General features: G+C 45.2%; 1 protein-coding gene and 1 pseudogene across 3 annotated transcripts in view; both read right to left on the bottom strand.

Annotated features, from left to right (window-relative positions):
* Positions 1-6,069, bottom strand: part of LOC101581730 (cocaine esterase-like) — a 321,818-nt gene that overhangs the window by 165,041 nt on the left and 150,708 nt on the right. The window lies entirely within an intron of this gene.
* LOC101586580 overlaps positions 1-6,069 on the bottom strand; it is a 58,101-nt pseudogene that overhangs the window by 39,232 nt on the left and 12,800 nt on the right.

The following is a 6,069-nucleotide window of genomic DNA, read 5'->3' on the forward strand; positions in this document are numbered from 1 at the left end:
AAACATCTTAGGCATAACATGGAACAGGTATTTTTCATCAAGTATTGATAAGTTGAACTCTAAGTCCCTACAGAATATGATAAAAAACATTTAAAAATTAGAATATATTTTAAAAATAGGCATGCTTTCCTTTTAAATGGGAAAAATTAGACCTAAAGTATAATTGAATTAGACACTATTCTGTATTGGGATTAAAGTTTTATTTAATTATTTAGAATAAAAATATTACATCATACTGAAAAAATACTTTGACTAGGAAAGTTAAGTTCCCCAGTGAACTGACTGCTTCACACAGCAGACATTACCATACCCAAACTGTATGCACAGCTTATACCTAACAAAGCTGTAAAAAGTTTTTCCTGTGGAACACTGGCATATAATCTGTATGCCTATTTTATTCAATGGGACATTTAAAACAAAGGGATAATGTGGATACACTGAAAATTTAAACTTAAATGACTGTCGAGGCTGCTGTAAGTTTTTCCACCAATCCTTTCTGTGCACTATCCTCTCTCCTTCTCTGTGCACTCAGACCGGGTAATACTCTCTTTTCATTATAAGGGGGAAAAAAAAAGAAAAATTGGAGCTTTCTAGGAAAAGTGATAGCAAAGCACAAGAGTGATTCAGTTATTGAACTTATCTCAGCTGTGAAGAGCTCTATGTTCAAATTAAGATAATTGAGGTCAAAGAATTACACCAATAATTGCTTAAAGCCTTCATGTTGTGTGTGTGTAAAATAAATGTGTCAGCTCCAGATTTGTTAGTAAAATAATGTTGAATTAAAATATGGTCTCATGAAAAAAAAAAGATTAAATGCAATAAATGGTGGGGTGGTGGACTTTCTCCCAGGGAAAACAGGTGCCCTCAGAGGACAAGTGGGTCAGATGTACAGGAATTGGAAGGATGAGTTACCTAGGGTTGGGGTAAAGGATAAAGGCTTTTAATGACACAGGCAAAATACTTTGGGGGGAACCAAGAGGTAGACTGACTGCAGTATGGTAAGCACCTTTGCATAAGGAGACAAAAACACAGCAGGTTTTCATTGGAACAGCCCAAAACAGCTTAGGGACAACAATGAGGTGACAAGGAAATTCAACCACATACAACAATAAGGCTAAAGGACTATCAGGGAGTCAGGAGAAAGGAAGGGGGATCTTGAAATGCAGGACAGGAAGACTCTCAAGGAGATGGGACAGGGTCTTCTGCTAGACATGTCTGAACATCTTCTGAACTCCAATCTCCCTTGAAAGAAATCCTCCCACTTGTCCAGTTCTCCTGGGCAGCCCCCAACTTGCAAGGCAGCATCTCTGTCCAAGACTTCAGCCTAGGGGCCTTCAGGGCACAGAAGGCTGGAAGTCCAGCTGCAGGTACTGCTCCTCCTGGCCCAATGCAGGCCTTTGGGGCAGGGCCTCACCACTGGGGCTCCTGTGGACACACTCAGATCTTAGTGCCTGATCTCAGCCAAGCAAGTCTGCGGACCATTGATGAGGAAGGTTCCAGAGGTAGGGAAGAGATGACTTCCCACTAGTATCCCCTTCATTGGAGCAGGTTATCTGGACCTATTTCCTTCCACTCTCTCAGAGGCAGGGAGCGACTGAACCTCAGCTCTGTGGCCCACCTTTCAGGTCAACAAGAAAAAGAAGAGTGACTTGTACTGATGATGCCCCTCTCTATGTCCATATAGGTCCTGGTGTTGTGAGGCTGTTACAATGTGATTAAGGACAATATATGATAATGAGGTAGCCACAAACTGGAAGTGTGCCTGATACCAATAGGTGCAAATCTCCTGAAAACTTTGAGGTAGGAGCATCATCTCACCCATTTCTGGCAAAGTTGGCCCAATACTTCACCATCCTACTGCTCAGCAGCTCCTCCTCCTTAGTGAAGAAAACTGCAGAGAGGAAGAGAACAGGGGCCCAGGTTCTTGCTGACACTCATCCTGTTGCCTCCCTTCTTCTTAGGTGCTTTTCTTCATGCTCTGAAGGTGCTTCTGAGACACCAGAAACTTCTCAAGGAGGAAGTTGGGGGTCAAGAGCAGAAAGCAAGAAACTGTAATTGGAGAACTTGAAACACTTCATTGAGGAGGTTTGATCTGAGGACCCCCAGATGGGTTCCTGTCTTTGATGGAGCGGAGGGGAACAGCCCGAGTAGAGGGGAGAGGTGACACTGCACACTTCATCCTGAAGTCTCCTCTTTGTTGTCTGGACTCAGTTCCCTGGATTTCTTTCAAGGCTCCTCATCCCCATACAGTCCTGCTTGCAAAGCATCTACCAGCTCCTCTGTCTATGCTGTCATGGTTTTATGAAACCCACTGGTGACTGTGGCACTACAGTACCGCCCCCTCTGGTAATAGGGTTTTTGCATTGAGCTAAATACTCAGTGTTTGGTCTGTGGTGCCTCTTAAAGATCCACTCTACTCACCACTCCCTTGCTGTGGCTACTTTGGTCCCTACTTCAGCCAAAATGGAGCTTATAGTCATATATCCACCTGAGAACATCTAAGTGAACCTGCTAGTTCTACAGTTATGGATCCAAGAGGGTTTTTTGGAACCTCCAGTACCTTTGGGGAGGTGAGCCCAATTCTAAGAACAGCAGCACCAGTGCAGGCTGACTTCTGGGGGGAAGTAATACAGGCTCTGCCTTAGGTGACCTCTACGCCCACTGACCCCTAGCCTTGGCCTCTTTATAAGGTCTCCAGTGAGCTCAGGCTCCTACAGCCCAGTGTCTCAAGCACTTCTTCTGGGACCTTACTATAATGAACATATTATTGGTAGGCTGGGGTGGCTCATATAGAGACAGCTATGAGGCATCTTAATTACCACCTGAACAAGAAGACTGGTTACTGATCCAGGGTCTTCCACTCAGGTTTTTTTTTTTTCCAGAACCAGGGATTGAACTCAGGCCCTTGCGCTTGCCAGGGAAGTGCTTATTCCACTGAGCCGTCTCCCCGGCCCCCATCCACTCAGCTTTTGATGGTCCAACCCATGCTTCCTGCCAGTGCCTGGACAAATACTTTCACTGCCCTTCATTCTCTTTACCTAAGTAATAGCTGGGCTGTGGGTGTCAAGAGATTCCCCAGCTCCTCCCTGCTCAAGGTTATGGTAGAGGCTCCTTCATAACAACAGGACAACACAGTGTTTCTTTGCTGTGTCCCCTATAGCTTTCATTCCTGGGGAAAATGATGAGAGGATGAAGAAATGAGGATGAGAGACAAAGCTGGGGTCAGGTGGAGCCCTCACTGTCTTGATGGGAAGAGAACTGAGTGATCACTGGAAGGGCATTTATGTATTTGATAGAGTTAGTATTGTGCAACACAGGGTGGTTTGGGAACTGTGAGGAAAGAGACACAGAGCAGGAAGAAGACAAGAGTGAAGGGTTGCCCAGGGCCAGTGGATTGTGGAGGAAGGTGGGTGTATATTGGGACTTAGGTATTCACCACTCCTCGGGGTTGTACTTAGTGATTCTACATGAGAGGACATATGGCAGGTTCGGCAGTGAACATTATGCAATAGGTTCTTCATAATGGTTGGCTAGATGCATGGAGATGGAGTTAATAAACTACTACACAAGGATGGAGTCACTCAGAAGTCCTCAGGGGGCAAGTGGCACCAGACACAGACCAGACCTCACTCAAGGTTGCCCTACCTCACCCACATAAGGAGCTAGAGCTGCATGTGCCTCTAGCTCCTTGATCTTCTGGGGCAGGGACTTTGTCCAGAACTTCAGCCCAGGGGGCTGCAGGGCATGGTCCACAGCAGGCTGGATATGTGAGGTATAGCTTCCTGTAGTCCACTGTAGACCAATGGGGCAGGCCCTGGGCACTGAGGTTCCTTTGAACACACCATCCCAGAGGGGAAGCGGCCATTCTGAGACCTGTTGAGATCAGACAAACCACTATGATTTGGGTCATGCCAGGCAGCTAAGCTGGCCAGGGGACCTGAGTGATGAGGACAGGAGATCCTGAAGCAGGAAAGCAAGGACCTCCCCACACGGCCCTTCCTGTCTATGTCCATGTAGGGCCTGCAGTTGGGAGAATGTTGTCATGTGAGTAACGATGCATGTATGTTAATGAGATAACCCCAGACAAGGGGAGCACTTGACTGATGGTCATTGCTACTGGGAAGTTGTGGTGGGGGACATTTAGTTTCTCATTTGGAGCAAAGATGGCCAAATATTTTATCATCTTCTAAAGATGAAAAGCCCAGGAGCTTTTCCTCTTCACTGAGGTGAACTGCACAAGGGACCAGGCCGAGGGTCCAGGTCCTCATTCATCACACTTACCACCCAGAGACAAGCCAACTTTGGACCTCCAGCCTGGTTCCTTCCCCCTTTGTACATCCTGAAGCTATCCCAGCCCCCTTTGTCTGGCTTGCCCTTCCTCATCCAGCCTCTAGCTAAGGGATCCAGAGGTGGTTCCTGGCCTAGAAAACCCCTCCTTTCTATGATGTGTCACAGAAAGGGACATGTTTTGGATACTGGTCAGGGTGGGGTCAGCATGGAGAAAGCACAAGGTGGAGAGGATGGGCTCAGTTTCTAATTCCAGCACAGTCTTTGAGCTGAGAGATGGTGAACACTGAATCTCAGATTCTTTATCAGGATAGTGAGGGACGTCATGCAGATGACACTGTATTCCAGCTCCTCAGACCAAGGAAGACTCACCATGGTGTGATAGTAGGAGTCTGAAGAAACAGAGAAACTCATCACCAAGTTTTACTTCCATGATGGGAATAGGGTTGATATAAAAAACTCAGAGAGAAACTTAGCCTCTTTCTCTCTCTACACAATGTTCCCACCTCAGGCAGGCAATTCCTTCCTCAGGAATTTGGACTTGCCACTTTTCCACCTAGGTTCTGTGCTTTTCTCACTGATAAGGGGGACATTTCAAGGCAACTGTCTCATGAGGATCTCCTTCCTTAGAGGGACAATACTGGGTAGCAACACCAACAAAACTAACAAATGGGGTTATAAACAAGCTGCATAGCATCTTAACATCATGAGATGCACAGGCTGTGTTTTCTTCCAAGCTAGCTGCTAGGATGGCTGACTGCCTTTGTTTGACTTCTACATCACTTCTACTTGCTTGACATCACAAATTGTATTAAATAAGGACCTCTCCTTGGTTTGGGGCCCAGCTTAATTTTGAGCATTTCGAATGGCTGGGCTAGTATGATAGTAAAGTCCTACTTAAACATTCCTCTTGTGTCTCCAGTTTCTTGGAAATTCCACACAGATGTACTTGAAGAAGTCAGGGTGATGTTAGAATTTACAGAAGTAGAACAAACCATGGGAGCCCATGAACATTGCAAGCCATATTGTGACAGGACTTCATCTGGAGTTTTCCTGTCTTACCCTTGGTGATAATATACCTAAGATCAAAGATTGCTGGAATCTGGAGTGTGCGAAGGGGAGTCCCAGAGTAGAGCAAAGACAACAGGAAAGGTCTTGGACAAATTATGACCTTGAATTTCTAGGTAAGAAGTTTGAATAATTTGCTGAATGGTACTAAATTACATTTCCTCATTTGTACCAAGAGGGGTGGGCACTGTCTGTTTGACTCCCATCTTAGCCATGAGGACTTGTTAAGGTATGGGACATAAATGCTGGTTTTATAGACTAAAGACATGGTTGTGGATCTGGATGCCACACATGACACCCAGGACTCACAGCTCTAGCTACCCAGTAGGCAGCCAGACCTCAGCTTCAAATGTACTCACAATGGAAGTGTGATTTGGATTACGGGGATAATGAACATAAAGTCCCTAATCATCTTTTAAGGCTGGGGTTCCAGAATCTTCTTTCCTTATTGTTCTCCAATTATTCTTTCTCCAACTACTCATCAGATACAGCAGACAATATATAGGTTGAGAGGATGAGTCAGGTAGGTAAACTCCTGGGTTGGAAGTAGCAGCCTCAGGTGACTTTTTCCCCTCTTCTCCTTTTGCTCCTCATCTTCTCCTCTTTTTTCTTTTTTTTTCTACAGTTTTATTGATAAACATATAGCAATGAGACAGTTTCAAATCAAATCGGAAGTACAGTTTCAACAAATAATACACTGCATATATTATTCTT

Source organism: Octodon degus, unplaced genomic scaffold (genome assembly GCF_000260255.1).
Source record: "Octodon degus isolate 3935 unplaced genomic scaffold, OctDeg1.0 scaffold00011, whole genome shotgun sequence".
Classification (NCBI taxonomy): Eukaryota; Metazoa; Chordata; class Mammalia; order Rodentia; family Octodontidae; genus Octodon; species Octodon degus.